The sequence below is a fragment of the Gracilinanus agilis genome, chromosome 1 (assembly GCF_016433145.1).
Source record: "Gracilinanus agilis isolate LMUSP501 chromosome 1, AgileGrace, whole genome shotgun sequence".
NCBI classification, from domain to species: Eukaryota; Metazoa; Chordata; class Mammalia; order Didelphimorphia; family Didelphidae; genus Gracilinanus; species Gracilinanus agilis.
In genome coordinates this window covers 125,897,029-125,913,526 of record NC_058130.1, presented here as the reverse complement: position 1 = coordinate 125,913,526, position 16,498 = coordinate 125,897,029, and the positions used below count along the sequence as shown (strand labels likewise).

General features: G+C 36.7%; 1 pseudogene; it reads left to right on the top strand.

Annotated features, from left to right (window-relative positions):
- The first annotated feature begins 15,806 nt into the window (after positions 1-15,806).
- On the top strand, positions 15,807-16,436 carry LOC123230861 (annotated as a pseudogene).
- The last annotated feature ends 62 nt before the right edge of the window (positions 16,437-16,498 follow it).

The following is a 16,498-nucleotide window of genomic DNA, read 5'->3' as shown; positions in this document are numbered from 1 at the left end:
TTCCCAAACTAAGAGACAGGGTCAGGACTTCTAGGTTGAAGCTTTAAACTCACAGAAAGGGATTATGATATAGTAGGTTGAATGTTGGGTCAGAGGAACTGGATTGCAATTCCATAAAACTTTTTTAAATTTAATTTAAACATTTTTTCCATGGTTACATGATTCATATTGTCACCTTCCCCTCTTCCCTCTCCCCTCCTGGAGATGACAAGCAATTCCACTGGGTTATATATGTGTTATCACTCAAAACCTATTTCCTTATTATTCATTTTTGTAATAGAATAATCTTATAAAGCCAAAACTCCAAATCATATACCCATATAAAAAAGTGAGAAATTATATGTTTTCTTCTGGATTTCTACTCCCACAGTTCTTTCTCTAGATGTGGATAGCATCCTTTCTCATAAGTTCCTCAGGATTGTCCTAGATCATGCAATTCTATTCTTATTGCTAACTGTGTGATGTTGGACAAATCACTTGACTTTTCTGGGCTTCAGTTTCTCCATTTGCAAAGTGAAGGCATTAAGGTTCCATACCTTCTAAGGAACTTTAAAACCTGATTTCCTCCAATACTACTCAGAGGAAAATGCCCAAACTAGGAAGATCATTACTAGAAATAAAGACATTCTATCTTTTTTTTATTTTTGATCAGAGATATTAAATAAACAAAACAAAATAGATCATTGTAAAGGCAGCCAAATATTTTTATTTACAGGCATCAAAATTATAAAATTTAGAGCTAGAAGGAAATTTAAAACCAGCTAGTTCCCCCTGCTCATTTTACAAATTGTGTGACTGGTTAAATAGCTTTATTTTTCTTTCTAGCCATTGAAATGGGTATTTGCTGTGGCTTCACCTTTCGTCTTCTTGGCTCTGTACTTTTTCCCATTGACATTCTCACTCCCATGACTTCATCTGTTTGTTATCTTTAAATTTTTAAAATTTTTTCTCAATTACATATATAAATACTTTAAAAAAATTTTAAGTTCCAAATTTTCTCTCTCCCTTCTCTCCATTACCCCTGAGACAGCAAGCAATTTGATTTAGGTTATATATGTGTATAGTCATGCAAAACATATTTCCATATTAATCTTGTGAAAGAAAACACAGACTAAATATAAAAACAACCCCCCCCAAATAAAATTATAAAAAGTTATACTTTGAAAAAAAGTTATACTTTGATCTATATTCAGACTCCACCAATTTTTTTTCCCTGGAGGTATATACTATTTTCCATCATAAGTCCTTTGGAATTATCTTGGGACATTGTATTGCTGAGAAAGGCTAAATCATTTATAATTGTTTTTCATACAATATTATTTTGTGTACAATGTTCTCCTGGTCCTGCTTACTTCACTTTGAATCAAATCATGTAAGCCTTTCCACATTTTTCTGAGAACATCTTGCTCATAGTTTCATATAACATAGTAGTATTCCATCATAAACATATCCTACAACTTGTTCAGCCATTCCCTAGTTGATGGGCATCCCTTTAATTTTCAGTCCTTGGCCACCACAAAAAGAGCTGCTGTGAATATTTTGGTACATATAGATTGTTTCCTTTTTTTTTTTTTAACCACTTACCACTAGTAGTGGTATTACTGGATCAAAGGGTATGGATGAGGTATAGTTCCAAATTACTCTCCAGAGTGGTTGAATCAGATCATAAAATCTCCAATAGTACATTAATGATTCAATTTTCCCACATTCCCTCCATTTGTTGTTTTCCTTTTCTATCATATTAACCAAGCTGATAGGCATGAGGTGGTACCTCAGAGTTGTGATAATTTGCCTTTCTCTAATCAATAGTGATTTAAAGATTTTTTTCATATGACTATAGATAACTTTGTTTACTCCCTCTGAGAACTGTCTATTCATCTCCTTTGGCCATTTATCAATTGAGGAATGACTTATATTCTTATACATTTGATTCAGTTCTCTATGTATTTGAGAAATGAGACTCTTTAGCAGAGAAATCTGCTGAAATTTTTTTTCACAATTATGATTACTGTGTATTTTCCTTCATCCTATTCTCCCCTGTTTATCCTACTCCCTATTTCCTTTCATTCTGTCCATCCTCATCTTCTCCAGTCTATACTCCCTTTTATCAGCCCCTCTCCCACCTTCTCTTATTCTCTTCCTCTCCTACTTTCCTGAAGGGTAAGATGGATTGCTATATTCACCTGAGTATGTATGTTATTCCCTCTTTGCACCAATTCTAATGAGAGTAAAGTTCAAACACTCTCCTCTCTCTCTCTCCATCGTCTCCTCCACTAAAAGCTATTTCACATCTCTGTGAGATATTTACCCTATTCTATCTTTCCCTTCTCCCTTCTCCCAGAGCATTGCACTTTTTCATCCTTTCCCATCATAGTCAATTCACACCTGCATTCTTTGTCTATGTATACTTCCAATTGCCCTGATAATGATAAAGATCTTGGGAGTTACAAGTATCACCTTCCCATATAAGAATATAAACAGTTTAACTTTATTGACTCCCTATTGAATTCTTGGAGCCACAGGTGAGAACCAGAGGAAGAAAGCATCCCTGGAAAGGACTCAGCAAGTTCTCACACCAGAGGCACTAGTCTTCTCTGATCAGTCCTTACATCCCTACAGCAGTTTAGCATAACAGTATAGCAATGCCCTCACACTGCCATCTGACACAGTGGAAGATGAGATTCGGGTTAAAAAAGTTTTAATTTCAAGTAATTTTATTTTCTGTACCACATTTTTGGTGCTGTAGATTTCACAAAAAAATGAGTATCATCTAGAAATCAATAATTTTTAATTGAATTGTTAACACAAAATGTCACAGAATTCTAGGGAATTGTACTAGTGAGAAAAAACGTCTTGCTGGTTACCAATTTTTATTTTGTATAAAGAATTTTGTGAGTTATTTCATTGTTATTGTGTCATTAAAAGTAGACATCAGAATTAATGTTTTGTTAAAAAGATCTCTATGTAGAAAAACATTTTTCAGTAATCTGTAGCAAAAGATGACAATTTTGGGTGTTCTTGGGAACCTAACCGCCTATTTCCCATAGGTTCAATATATCAAGATTAATTCACATTTTTTATTTTAGTACTGTTTTCTGAGTATATTGCCGTCTGGAAAGTTGAAGACTGACTATGCATATATAGCTATATAAGTATATATGCACATATATCTGTACTTATACATAGATGTCTATATATTTGGTTTTTATTAATAGTATGTATCTGAATGTGAGGGAAAACACAGCAAAGTTATACATTTAAAAACTGGGAACAAAAGCAATCAATTAAATATACCATAAAAATGAGATTATCTTATACAGAGCCTTTAGGCCTTAGCAAGGCAGAACCCAACAAGTTGATAGCCAAGCAAAGAGAATGCTTTCCCTCTATTTTATCCTTTAAATCTGTACCAGATTAGAGTAAGCTCAGGTTTCCTTCTTTTTTTACTTTTTACAAATTTTTATATAGTTTGTACAACTCTAGTTCTGCTTATTTTTGCTGCAAATCCTCTCTTATATATTTCCATATTTCCCATATTATTTATATCTGCAGCATTTTTAATAGTACCACAATACTCTGTTACATTAGAATACCATACAGAGGCAGATATGGCACAAGTAGATCGAGGAGTTAGGAAAATTTGGATCTAAGTCCTACCTCTGACAAATACTGGCTTTATAACTATGGACAAATCACTTGACCATTTGGTCAACTAAGACTTCAAATTACTAACCAATTGTATTGGGAGAAAATTTCCATACTAGGATAAAAAAGTATATTGGGACACTAATGATATGAAATGGAGTCTGGTATGTACATAGAGTATTTCTGATGGTGTCTTTCCATGTGGAAACTCTGGGAAGTCTTATTCCAGGAGAGTCATGATGACATGTAATGGACATTCAATGGAGAGATGGTGGAACACGTGTAGACATTCTATAACTGGTTCTGGTTTGCTAATCATGTGCCTAGAGAAGCCATTTTCTACTGGCTATCTAGCTGGACTTGGGACTATCTTCCAAAAGGCTGCCTCAGTATTGATGCACTCCATATTGTTTTTTACTGGCTCTGGTAGTTTGAATCTTTTTGTGGATAGGGTCCAGGGAAAGTAGGGGGATAGGTCTTGGTACCTTCTCCCTGTTGAAGTCTTGTGGATCTGAGAAATGAACCTGGTTTGCTCTTTTCCATTCTAGGTAAAGTTGTTGGATTATCCCAGTCTTGTAAGTTTCCAAAGGCCATCAGGGCAGGCTGGCATTTTGACAACCAAAATCTGAATTTTAAAGTCAATGAAGCATCAAAGCCCAGAGAAATAAGAAATGATCTTTGGGACTGGTCTTTAGGACCCACCCTAGGATAGCTGACACAGTGGTCCATTTGGTAGTCATGCTACATCTAGATATAAACTTCTTGGGACAAATTTATGTAATAAACTAAGAGTGTGTCCCAGAGGTTTTAGTGATATGTGGGAAATGTTTGTACCTTTGTTTTTGCTATAACTTTAAAATAAATATCCTTTTGTAAGAGTTAATTGATGGTAAATGGTTAAAAACAACTAAGAACCAGTTATTTGGCACTACAAAATGTGGGGAACACAAGTATGGGATACAAGCCAATGATAGTAGAGAAAAAAAACTTTCACAAACAATTCAGGATACTGTAGAACTCTCATGGGGCAGATATTTCAGGTTTGGCTCTGGGAGAATGAATATAAACATTTATCTATCTATATATTCAAATATTCCCTACTAGAACTTATTAAGTAATTTTTGAATTTTTGAACTTATAATAGGTTGTTTCCATTTTTTCTATAACAAATAGTAGTTCAGAATATTTTTGCACAAGTGAAGTGAGCAAGAACCAAGACAACACTGAACATAATAACAGTAATATTATAATGATAACCAACTGTGAAAGATTTAATTTCTCTGACCAATGCAATGATCCAAGACAATTCCAAAGCACTCATGATGAATAATGTGATCCACTTCCAGAAAGAGAACCAATGAACTCTGGGTACAAATTAAAGCATAACTTTTTTCATCTTACTTTTCTTGCTTTTTTTTTTTTATTACATGGCTAACGTGGAAATGTTTTGCAAGATTTCACATTTGTAATTGATAACATATTCTTTGCTTTCTCAGGAGGGAAGGAGAGAATTTGAAATTCAATTTTTTAAGTGAATGCTAAAAATAAAAATAAATAGATAACTACAAAATACTTTTGCACAGAAACAATTTTTTCCTTCTTATGTTCATGGTGTTTTTTTTTTGGGGGGGGGGTGATGGTGGTGGTAATAAAGTCTTATCAATAGGATCACTAGGTTGAAAGGTATGATTGGTTTTGTGTCTCACTGCAAACTGCCAAATTACTCCCCAAAACGCTTTTACCAGTATGTGGTACTGTTAGAATTCCTAGTGTCTCATGATGATGGATTTTAATCATTTTTATTGTTGTTCTGCTAATAGGCATAATATGCTATCCTAAAGCCATCTTCATGTGTCCTTTGTTTTTGGAAAGAAGAAAAATAACTTATTTTGTTCAAGTCTTTATTGGCCTCAGTCTCCTTATTTCTAAAAGGAGAGGGTTGGACTAGATAATTTCTAGGCTTTCAGCTCTAATTTTCCATGATTCTAATCCTGACCACTCCTAACAGCAAAAGAAATTGATCTATATCTAGTTTCTGCCATACTGTTGTTGAGTTTTCCCAGTAGTTTTTGTCAGATAATGAGTTCTTGTCCTAAAAGCTGGGATCAAATCAAGTATTCCTTTGAGGCACCTTGTGGCATCTAATCCAAGATACTGTATTGACTTTAATTTCTGCCTAACTTTCCATTTTTATCATTAGTTATTATCTAATAAGTCCCAACTCTAACAATTTATGTTCTTGACTTTAATGACCTTTCTTAGAGGAGTTTCAATGAGACAGTAGTATGTAGTAGTAAAGTTGTTTCAATGTGGTAGCAAATTGCTTGGAATTAGATAAAATTCTGCACCTAGGTAATGGTTATTATTTAAAAAGTAAACTATGCCTATATATGTAGTGTATATTTCCAACTTTTTAATAAATTAATCAGTCTTAATGATTATTTTCTCTTCTTTTTCCTTTTGTCTTTAAAAATATTTTTTATAGGATGGCTCTTTGGGAAGGGGAGAAGAAATACTCAGGGAAATTTTGGTGATGTAAAAAACAAAGACATACATAAAAACTTATTTGTTTTTAAAAAAGAGGAAAAAGCAACTGGTAGCATGATTTTTATTTAGATAATTGCAAGGGAGTTTTTGAATGGATAATTTGGGGGTTTCCTTTCTAATATGTTTATTCTTGAATTAGAGATATAATGTATTCAGCAAACACAAAGAAGCTTCAGGGATAGATGAGTAGGATTGTAGGGATCAACTGGCTTGTGTTAATTTGTTATCTTAATTTTTAAAATATATGAAATTTCAAAGGTTAGTACTCAACATTCAACTCGAGAAAAATCATGCTTTTTAGGGTTGTTTTGGGGTATTTCCCCCACTACTATAAAGTTAATAGCATTGGAGATAGGTATGAATTAGGCCAGATAGCTTACTTCTAAAATCCTGAAGTTATTGGCTTGGCTACACTATGAGAATAACAATGGAGAGGAGTGAAATAGACAATGAACTTCGAGTTAGAAAATCTAGGTTCTTATTGAAACTTATTAGCAAGTCACTTAAACTTGGTGAATCTGAGTTTCTTTCACTGTAATAGAGATAATGTTGGTATTATTTACCTCATAGTGTTGTTATGAGAAAACACTTTGCAAAACTTAATTGTGAGGGGCAGCTGGGTAGCTCAGTGGATTGAGAGTCAGGTCTAGAGACAGGAGGTCCTAGGTTCAAATCCGGCCTCAGACACTTCCCAGCTGTGTGACCCTGGGCAAGTCATTTACCCCTCGTAGCCCACCCTTACCACTCTTCCACCTAGGAGCCAATACACAGAAGTTAAGGGTTTAAAAAAAAACTTAATTGTGATATAAATATGAATATTGCTATTAAGATGAATAGTAGAGATGTTTGAAAAATGGCAAAGTAGTAGAGGTGTTTGAAAAATGGTTCCATCAAGGGGAGGAAGAAGAGACTTTGCCAATGCAGACTGGCATTGGATTAAACAACATGGAGTCAAGAAGGTTTTCTTTTTGTACAAGTCTCAAGCAGGAAGTACTCCTTCTAGAACCAAGAGGCAATGATTATAGAGAAATTCTCATAACACTATGGGGAGAGTTTGGAAAAACAATTCCAGACCTACCCCAATTCTGTTGCTTCAAAAAATAAATTCTTGGCTTTTCCAGTGATTAGATTTTAAATGAGTATAGATTCAACTCGACTCAAATATTTGCTAAGCATATTTTATTTAAGAGGTAACAAAGTATAGAGGATATGTCTCCAAATTAGAGAGATCTAGATTTAAGTTCCACTTCTGCCATGTCTAGCCTGAGTGAGCCTGGCCAAATCATTTCAACAATCAATACTTCAATTCAATTCAAAACAATCAATTCAAAATCAATCAAGCAACTCTCAAAAGACTCTACATTGCAGAGCAGGTACTGATTTGCATTGGTAGAGGGGGTTCTCTCATTGAAAGTTCCCTGTGTTAACAAAATTATAATTATGTTCCAAAAAAAGAAATAGACTGGCTTTTGATTTAGAATAAGATAGAAATGGGTGTGTGATATCTAACACCCCCCAAAATTGTATACACGCACCTACATGTAGATATCATGTATGCATACATATATAGTCATGCATATACATGTATATATGTAATGTGGCTAGCTTACATGTGGCATCTCTGGAATCTGGTCCATTCTTTTTCAAGAGAGACTATGAGAAAAAGTGCTATTATTAGACACTCCTTCCCTTGCCTAACTCCAATTTGATTATTAGGTTAGAACAATATATATCCACTACAGTCATCCCTCGCTTTATTGTTTATTGTGGTTTCACTGTATTGTGGGTTTTTAAAAAAAATTATCTAATTCTGTATTGTGGAGTTTTCACTATATTGTGGGATTTTAAGGATTAATAAAATACTGTACACAATGGAAATGCAGTACGCCACTATGGCTTGAGCAAGTTTGCCAGTGTGAGATTATACGTGGCACACTATTGGCTGATGATGGAATGAAAGGCAACCAACCACAGCACCGCGTTCTGTATCCGGGCACTGATTGGCTCAGGCTGTTGGCTCTCCAGCACTGTGCCCATAACACAAGTTCAGCATCTTTCCTTGTCTGCTTCACATCAAAGTCTGATCACTGTGCTTAGTGTTGCTCTGTGGTGTTGTGTTTTTGTGAAGTTTTCATAAAAGTTTGAATTTATTTCAAGCCCTATGCCACCCAAACATTCTGTGCCTTTTAAGGCTTCTGGCAGTGAACCCAAGCACCAGAGGAAGATGCTTACCATCAAAGAAAAGGTAGAATTTCTCAACATGTTAAGAGAAGGCAAAAGCTACACGGCTGTAGACCACCATTAGGGGACAAACGAATCAACTGTTTGCTACATAAAGAAAGACAAGAAGAATATTATGTCTATGGCAACAATGACTTTTAAACAGATTGCAAAGAGGGTGGTCATTTCCTGTAATAAAGCCATTGTGAGGATGGAGTCTGCATTGGCCCTGTGGATAAATGACTGCAGAAAAAAGAATATCTCACTGGACACCAATACCATCTGGGTGAAAGCCAAGAAACTTTATTATAGTTTTGCAGAAAGCACGGTTGTTCACAAAGGTGACGAGGATGAAGATGAGGATGATGATGCAGAAGCAGGACTGTTGAGTGCTTCTCCCACCAGACCAACCCCATTCGGTGCCAGCAAGGGCTGGTTTGACAAATTTCAAATAACCTTTGGACTCAAAAACGTTCCTCTGCATGGAGAAGCTGCCTCTATGGATAAAGCCTGAGCCAAGGAGTATGTGAATGACATGTTCAAATCCGTCATTGAGGAAGGGGAGCTATGAGCTCGAACAAGTTTTTAACATGGATGAGATGGACTTATTTTGGAAATGGATGCTGTCTTGCACTTTTATTATGAAGGACAAAGCCAAAGCCCTTAGTTTTAAGGCCCCAAAAGATGGAGTAACTCTGATTATGTGTGGGAATGCTATGGGCTTTATGATAAAGGCAGGGCTTACTTATAAGTCAAAAACCTCAATGGTCCTAAGTAACAAAAATAAGAATATGTTACTGATTGGTTTTGCCAGTGCTTTATCCCAGAGATTCATCTTTATGTGGCAGAGAAAAACCTTGAGTTCAAAGAGCTTCTGATCATGGACAATGCTGGAGCCCCATGCCGTCGATCTGTTGTAATTTAATGGGATCCAGATAGAGTTCTTGCCTCCAAATACCACAGTGCTTATTCAGCCCATGGATCAAGGCATTATTCACACTTTTAAGGTGCTCTACATGTGAAACTCTGCAAAACCTGATCAAAGTGATGGACTTCTCGCTAAAGGTATACTGGTGTGACTATAATATTGCATCATGTCTCTTAAATACTCTGAAGGCCATAAAGGAGATGAAAAGTGAAATAATAAATGCCAGCTAGAAAAATTTGTGACCAGAAGTGGTCCATGATTACAAGGGATTTTCCCCTGATGAAGTCCATCACTCTGCAGTAGCTATGACCGTGCAACTGGAAAAACTATTGGGAGATGGCTTCAATGATATGACTTCTAATGACGTGAATGACCTGATCAATGTCCACTCACGACCATTGACAGACAAAGATCTGAGGGAGATGACAAAGTCAACAAGTGAAGAAGAAGATGAGGAACAAGATGAACTATGGTTAGAGAAGAGGAGGAAGTTAGTCTAACACTCGATCATCTTGCAATCATTGTCAGAATGGCCAAAGAACTTCAGTGAGTGGCTGAAGAATGGGACCCCCAGATGCTTTATTCATTGGTTGCACTTGTTATGAGGAAGAGTATAGATATTTAGTGAAATTAGCACCCAGGCTGTCAAGCTGTCTCTAAAGACCAGAGAGTTCCATAATGGAATGAAGCTAGGGTTTGAAGGGAGAGTGTGGTTTGACCAAGCTGAAGGAAGGAGGTTTTGGCTGTGTGGTCCAACTTTGCCAAGTATCCAAGGAGCTGACAGAGTGGGATATCACTGAGAAGAAGATACTTCAATCAACTATCATGGCCTAGGTAGAGGGAAGGTCTTGGTTATCTGCTGGTGGACAGCAGATTTATCTACCTTACTCCCTAGAGCGTTTGTGGATTAACTGGCTGTATATAGGACTTGTTCCTGGTCCTGTGTCATCTGTGAACATCTTGGAGCACCGTGGACCAGTGTAGTGAGAATCCCACCTCTCCAGCCCTCTCTTATTCTAGTTAGAGATTTAGCTTAGTTTAAACCTTAGTTTCATTAAATCATTTGGGTTATTCCATAGTGTGGTAAACCCTTCTCTTCCACTTCCCTTATTTAATATCAATAAACCCAGTTTGTTTGTACTTCCTGTCTCCTCTAAGCCATTAAGAACTCACATCTTAAAGTTACCCACATCACTGGCTTTCTCTGGTTGATAGATTGTGAGTTAGTTGACCAACTGTCATTCCCTAAACCTCACATCCCCATTTGGTTTCCCTGTGTTTACCTGTTAGTTCTTCCCTTGTGAAGTGTGGGAGTGTCCCCAGTTTTTCTGGCATCTAGTTATTCCCCTATTCCCAGTATTTTCTTTTTCACACTTCATAAATACAATCGAGAATGGCATGCCAGATAAAAAAAACCTTCTCATTCAGAAGAAAAAATAGCATCAGCAAATCCCCATAACGATGTTCATCACTTGGACAAAGAGATCAGTTATGTCTACATTTTTAGTGGAAATAGAAATTATGGACCAGGGTGAAGATACTGTACCACCTGATAAAGTGTTGCCTTCAAAAGAGCTGTAATGCTCTTCTTGTCTGTGCAGTACATTTATCTCACTGTCATCATCTTCATCACCATCAGTACTACTTCACAGCTACACAATTCATGATCTTCATCACTCAAGTTGTGGTATAGTACTTCACTGGTGAGTACCCATATAGGATTTTATATGTTGTTAAAATTACATAGATTTGAGTGTAGAAAGCATTTAAAAGCATATGAAGTTTTTATAAGAGTGTAGAAAAGATTAATAAGAATGTGAAAAAGGTTTATAGGAGAGTGGGAAGGGTTTATAAAGCCTTAAAATATATATAAATAATAAAATAAATATAATGCTGCTGCTTTACAGATTTTCACCTATCCTGAGGGTCTCTGGAACTGAACTCCAGCAATAGATAAGGGATCACTGTACATCTCAAACATCCACCTTGTTTAGGTGAAAAGAAGTTTAGGATGAAAGAGATATGATCCCTGATTATTCTTAAGCTTAGCTCCTTCCTACCAAACCCTAATTACACAAAAGATCATCACAAATAATGAAAAGAATAAGCCCATTCATTTAAACAATTTGCAAACAGAAACCACAGAAGGTATACAGATTAGAATATACCAAAAAGTACACAAGAGCAAATGAATGCTTAAGCTAGACATGAAAAAGCATCTCAGATCAACCAAGTAGAGAAGAAAGGATCTCATTTAGAGCATATCTGTTCTCAGCATTTTCTAGAATTTCCAACAAGTCCAAGCCTGTGTTGGGGAAATCTTCCCCTTTATGTTTGCTATTCCAAAGACTTTCTCTCTCCATTGTATCCTGAGAGCTCCTTTCTCCATTTTTCTCTCCTGAAGATTATCTAGAACCAATTTACCGAGATAATGGAGTATTGGGTATAAAGTCATAGACTATTGTACTCAGCCTTCTCTCTGTCATTAGGAGTTATGTCTCTCACCATGAAAGTAGCACACAGCTTGCAGTCTACTGCTATTTTTGAGACACATGGCTCAATGAGGCAGAAGATATTTGTTCAAGTCTTGCCTCTGGCAATACTGTGTGACTATGATCAAGTAACAACTTCTCAGTGTCTCAGGAAATATCCTACATGACTTACAGATGAGTTATCATCTGTTTCAATTGAAGGGATTTCCACATGGGAATTACCTCCTAATAAAATCAGAAGTCTGGACCAAACAATTAAAAAATGTAGAAAGCATTGAGCTAGTCACTAGAGAAATAAATTTAAAACAGTCTTTGCCCTTAAGGAGCTGGGAACTTACATTGTACTCCCACTCAGCCCCTAAGAAGTTTCTTTAAATTCCTAGCCTTCAAAAACACCTTCAATATTTTTGTTTTATTTCATTCTTCTAGAGCCAAAACTGTGCCTTTCAACTGGAGAGAATCTTGATTTTATCTTGCCATGTAATGATCAACATATTGGTCCTGGGAATTGAAATTTAGGGAGTATGCTTTTCCCCCCCAACTTTCAGAATATCTTCCCTTTAGATTCTCTGAGAATTTCTTTCACCAATAAATTCTACTTCTCATCCAGATGTTCAACCTTCTGGATTTCCCCTAAGAATAAAGTTACATCTTGGCTCTTCTGAGAGATTTTTCTTTTGACTGGAAAACACAGGGAAGTTCAAGGACTCCTGTACTCAGCATTCTTGCTCAGTTCCCAGCAGTCTTCCTGCTGTACACTAGACTAGAATGTAAGATGATCAGAGGCCTTTACTATTTCAACATAAATAAAGTTTGATGGGAAGAACACTGGCCTTATATAAAGTCATTTTTTAGTTCAAGTCTTGATTCTGTTAGTTACTAGTCATGTGATTCTATGCAAGTTGCCCAACCTCCCTAAACTTTACTAAGATGAGGATGGTGATAATAACTAACCTTTATGTAATGATTTCATGTTTACAAAGCACTTACACATGTAGCAATTACAAGCTTTGGGGGCCTTATCCCAAGCCACATACACTAGTAGGTTAGGTTCCCGGAGTATGTCTGGCTACATTTCCCCATAAGGATTCAAAAGTTATCCCTGAAAAGTAATGGGATAGTTTTCTTTCTTTTTGTTTCTTAATTTCTTCTTCCCTTCTTCCACCTCCCCCCCACCCCCCACCTCTCTCTTCTCCCCTTCTCTTCTTTATTAGAATCAATACTAAAACTAAGTAAGGGCTAGTAAATTTGGATTAAGGGCTTGCCTGGGGTCACTCAGCTAGGAATTGTCTGTGGCCAGATTTGACTTAGTATCAGTTCTGTGATAGAAGAGCAGTAAGGTCTAGGCAATTGGGGTTAGATGATTTGCCCCAGGGTCACACAGGTAGGAAGTGTCTAAGGTCAAATTTGAACCCAGGTCCTCCCAAATTCAGGTCTGACTTGCTATCTACCATGTAGATAGCTGCCATTATCTTGGTTAATCCCTTCTGGACACTCTCCCATTTAACCAAAACCTTTCAAAGGTGGCATCTGGAGCTGAGCACAATGTGCCACATAGGACCTGTCCAGGGCAACATACAGTAAAAAAGTTATAGACTATTGCTGATTTATTTTGAAGATCAGAACATTTGCCTTCTGCAGGCCTCTCATCTCTATTCCTTTTCCCATAGTCTTTCAGAGATCAATAGTCACATCTCTTCATTCTTTTAGGTTTCTAGGATATAGTTTATCTGGGCTTGGTGACCGGAACTCATCAAAGTCCTTTGTAGAAAGGACTTCCTTACTTCCATTTTTAATATCACCAGTGTTCCTCACCTAGGAATTATCCTTCTCTCCTCCTCTTCTTTCCCTTATCATTATCAGATAAATTCATTATCATTCATTCATTATCAAATTCATTCATTATCAAATTCATTCATTATCAGATAAATCAGATAATGAATAATAATGTCTTTCCACCAAGATCTAAGAGTTGTATCAAAAGACCTTCCATGGGGGGGAGGGGGCAGCTGGGTGACTCAGTGGATTGAGAGCCAGACATTATGTGAAAGATAAAATGCTTTGGTTCACATCCATCCAACTCCAACAGTTATTTTTCTAGAAGTGGATAGCATTCCCCATCATAAATCTTTCAGGATTATCCCAGATCATTGCATGGTAGAGAGTAAACGAGTTGATCATAGTGCAATGTTCTCTTGGTTCTGCATATTTCTCTCTGCATCAGTTCATGTAGATCTTTCCAACTCTGTCTGAAATCACCTTGCTTATAATTCCTTATAGTATAATAGCATTCCATTATCCACATATACCACAATTTATTCAGCTATTCCCTAATTGATCAAATGTCCCAATTTTTAACACCACCCCCTCAAAAAGGGAAGAGAAAAATGTGCAAATTATAGATCATGAACTTGATTTTAATTCTCAGGAAAATTCTACATCAGATCACTACAGATGTGATTGGCAAATATATTTTTAAAAGGAAATGGTGATTACAAAAAGCCAGCATGGCTTTCTCAATATCAGGTCAGGCTAAATTAACTTCATTTCCTTAAGACAGGATCACTAAACTAATGGATGAGGACAATCCTGTGGGTATAATGAACTAGTATTTTAGCAAAGCTTTTGCTAAAGTATCTTATCCTATTCTTGTAGAAAAGATAGGTTGAATTAGGTGATAATTCAATCTGATGGATTCAGAAGGTTTTTAATGGTAAGTATAATAAATAAAAGTTAATCTCAGAGACTTTATGCTAAATTTACAAGTATTTATTAGTAAAGAGAAAAAGAGAGAAAGAAGGTATTACCAGCCCAATTACCCAAAGATTCCAGAAGTGTTGCAAGTCTTAGTTCCCAGATTCCCAGCCTGGCACGGTCCCCTCCTGACCCAGTGCTGTGCCGGCCTCCTGCTACGAGCTAGGCAGGGATGGCTTTCATAGATAAGCACTGGAAATTGCTGTTCAGTGAGAGAGCTTCTTCCATAAGCCCAAAAATGGCGAAGAAAGCTCTGTTTCATTAGCTGGCTTTTTAAGGTTAGTCTAAACCCTTCTCCTGAGATTTTTCTAAATTGCCCAGGGTTTCAATTCAGTCCCCATATGTCAAATCCTTTGACTCCTGACTAGTCAGGAATCTTTCCTGACACGCTGGCAAATTCAAACATATGACACTGTGATGCCATATTAGGTGAGACTTCCGGGATTGGGGGTCCCCTAAATATTTAATTCACACACAAGATCACCTACAGATCCCTGGGATCCTCCACTGGAGATCTGCCTATTGTCACTAACAGCCATTGTTCTATAGAAAAGGAAACAGACGTTCAGAGATAACAATAACAACAGTGACGATAACAATTTATATAGAGGTTTGTAAAGTATTTATACATATTATCTCATTGATCCTTATTAAAACATTGTAATGTTTTATTATCCTCATTTTATATGTGAGGAAACTGAGGTAATAATAATAATGACATGCAAGACTTTGAATTTCACATATCTCTTTGCACATTTTATCTCATTGGATCCTCACAACATCACAACATAGGTCCTAATATTAGCCTCATTATGTAGGTAAGAAACCTGAGTCAGAGAGATGTTTAAGTGCCTGTCCAAGGTCACACACTTAAGTCAGCATCTGAAGTCACATTTGAACTCAGGACCTACTGACTTCAAGTGTATTATATTGTCTGTTATGCCAATATAGCTGCCTGGTCATTAGCTGACTAAATGTTATGAAGAACACAAGATCCCACTGTGCTTATTGTTTGTTGATTATTTTTTAGGGAGCAATTGATTCAGTCAAGCAAAATTCTCCAGCAAGTCGTCTCTAGTGTATGTATACACACACACACACACACACACACACACACACATATATATGTCATCATTGAACATTCCTTGAAAGACAAAACAGAGATAACTTTGCTCCATGATTCTTGGTTGTGGTGACCATGAGGAGGGCTTTAAGCAGCCATGGTGCCTAGCCAAAATGGCATGATTCTGAAGCTCTATTTCCACAAAGACTGGCAAAGATGAATTGCCATATGGTTTAACCAGCCAACCATGAAGATCAGAAGACAAAAGGCTTGACAAACCAAAGCCTGACAAATTGTTCCTTGCCCTGCATCTGGTCCTATCCAGCCAATAGTGAGGTGTCCTACCATCTGATATCATACCAAAGTGAGTGTTGGTAGAGGATTCAGATTGGAAGACCTTTTGGTGGCTGGTATCCATAAAAATGTGCCAGAGACTGCTGGTATCTTTATGGACCCTCGTTGCTGAAATAAGTCTACAGAATCTCTGCAGCAAATGTGCAGTGGCTGAAAGAATATTGTTCCAAAGTAATCCTCTTCCCAAGGAAACCATCTACACCTAAAAAGGGGGATAGCTTTGCTGAAGAACTTAAGTTGGCAACCCAACAGGACCTGTTATGTCCATCAGAAATGTCTTCAAGAAAGAAAAAGCGCCTGTCATTACTGAAGATGAGAATAATTTCAAGATGTTTACTAGTCTTCAGATGGCCTGAGCCAATGCCGTCTTTTTGGATTCTGGGCAAAATGAGCCAAGGAGACTGCAGAGAAGGATGTGGAGAAGAAAAAGTAAACAACTTCTTAGAACTTTGAATAAAATAACACAAAACAATGTACATATATATGTATGAAAGA